Source organism: Schistocerca nitens, chromosome 7 (assembly GCF_023898315.1).
Source record: "Schistocerca nitens isolate TAMUIC-IGC-003100 chromosome 7, iqSchNite1.1, whole genome shotgun sequence".
Taxonomy (NCBI): Eukaryota; Metazoa; Arthropoda; class Insecta; order Orthoptera; family Acrididae; genus Schistocerca; species Schistocerca nitens.
In genome coordinates this window covers 310,556,325-310,558,824 of record NC_064620.1, presented here as the reverse complement: position 1 = coordinate 310,558,824, position 2,500 = coordinate 310,556,325, and positions in this window count along the sequence as shown.

The window sequence follows — 2,500 nt, the reverse complement described above, 5'->3', positions numbered from 1 at the left end:
GCAGAAATGAAAGACACAGGTCTGCCACTCCCTTGCCACACCCACAGAACCGGCGCACCACCTCCCCTGAGCCAAAGGTGCATCCTGACGTGACACATCTCAGGGTGCCTCAGGCGTCCACTTACCATCATCACTATGAACGAACCTCGTCCCCTCCCCCCTCATACACCATCCCTTAACCTAACCTATGTTGCACCTTAACCTAACCTATGTTGCGCCTTAACCTAACCTATGTTGCGCCTTAACCTAACCTATGTTGCGCCTTAACCTAACCTATGTTGCGCCTTAACCTAACCTATGTTGCGCCTTAACCTAACCTATGTTGCGCCTTAACCTAACCTATGTTGCGCCTTAACCTAACCTATGTTGCGCCTTAACCTAACCTATGTTGCGCCTTAACCTAACCTATGTTGCGCCTTAACCTAACCTATGTTGCGCCTTAACCTAACCTATGTTGCGCCTTAACCTAACCTATGTTGCGCCTTAACCTAACCTATGTTGCGCCTTAACCTAACCTATGTTGCGCCTTAACCTAACCTATGTTGCGCCTTAACCTAACCTATGTTGCGCCTTAACCTAACCTATGTTGCGCCTTAACCTAACCTATGTTGCGCCTTAACCTAACCTATGTTGCGCCTTAACCTAACCTATGTTGCGCCTTAACCTAACCTATGTTGCGCCTTAACCTAACCTATGTTGCGCCTTAACCTAACCTATGTTGCGCCTTAACCTAGCCTATGTTGCGCCTTAACCTAACCTATGTTGCGCCTTAACCTAACCTATGTTGCGCCTTAACCTAACCTATGTTGCGCCTTAACCTAACCTATGTTGCGCCTTAACCTAACCTATGTTGCGCCTTAACCTAACCTATGTTGCGCCTTAACCTAACCTATGTTGCGCCTTAACCTAACCTACGTTGCGCCTTAACCTAACCTACGTTGCGCCTTAACCTAACCTACGTTGCGCCTTAACCTAACCTACGTTGCGCCTTAACCTAACCTACGTTGCGCCTTAACCTAACCTATGTTGCGCCTTAACCTAACCTACGTTGCGCCTTAACCTAACCTACGTTGGGCCCTAACCTAACCTACGTTGGGCCCTAACCTAACCTACGTTGGGCCCTAACCTAACCTACGTTGGGCCCTAACCTAACCTACGTTGGGCCCTAACCTAACCTACGTTGGGCCCTAACCTAACCTACGTTGGGCCCTAACCTAACCTACGTTGGGCCCTAACCTAACCTACGTTGGGCCCTAACCTAACCTACGTTGGGCCCTAACCTAACCTACGTTGGGCCCTAACCTAACCTACGTTGGGCCCTAACCTAACCTACGTTGGGCCCTAACCTAACCTACGTTGGGCCCTAACCTAACCTACGTTGGGCCCTAACCTAACCTACGTTGGGCCCTAACCTAACCTACGTTGGGCCCTAACCTAACCTACGTTGGGCCCTAACCTAACCCACGTTGCGCCCTAACCTGACCTGTAATTGTTATATGAATTGAAACATTCATGTAGCGTTGCCTAATCGCAACCCTCTCAACATAGGTCAGTGCTCGCACTCTCTGGTGTCCTGCGTATTGATTCATGTTACGGTGCGTACCCTCACAACATCTAGCGAGTGTTGCGTACGTTCCACATGGTCCCGCTATCCACTGTAATGTGTACTGCTGTAAGACGTATATCGCCCCCCTGTCGCCTCTAGTTCGTCAGGCGGGAGTTTGCGTGTTCAATGAGCTTCGCAGCTGTGCAATGGCATTCGCATACGTACGCGGGCCACCTTCCACGTGTTCTCTCGTGCATACGTCGCAGCATGTATGTGGGCTGATGTGGCGTGTCGTGACGCATATCATCCAGGCATGCAAGACCCACTGAATTTGCAAATGTAGATGGACGTCTACGTTTGCTGCCCAAGTTACGCAAATGAACCGGAAATCCGTTGTTGCGCGGTTGTTTACGCTGGAGGTGAATCATTGATTGCGAAAATCGGTACAGGTATTAACTGGTTGCTTCAGCGACACCCGTCATACCCACGAACGTGAGTGGGCATGTGGGTATGAAGCGATACGCGGCGGTGGCTGGGTGGGACCGTCCCCGGCCGGTGAGGGGGGAGCGCCCGGCGTGCTGGCCGGGCGCTGCGTGGGCGCACGCGCTACAGCCGGCTGGTGGGGGCGCCCAGTGGCAGGCGCGCCGGCCGACGGACGCGGCAGGCGGCGCAGCTGCGCGCCGGCGCACCCAGCGCGCGGCGCCGTGCGGCCAAAGTGGGTCCTCGCGGGCCCGGTGCGAAGCGCGGTGGACATCTGCAGTGTGCTGGTCCGATTGAGGACTGTGTGCGTTGAGGATGCGCCGCCGCCCGGCACTCGGCGCCGCGACGCCGTCTGCTGCTCGGTCGCCCCCGCGGTTCTCGCAGGTGGTTTGTATCGCAGCTGTGCGGATGTGTTGGCGCGTGCGCTGTGCTGGGAGAGTTCGCTTTGGCACCCAAGTGGGGCTCTGCCCCTCT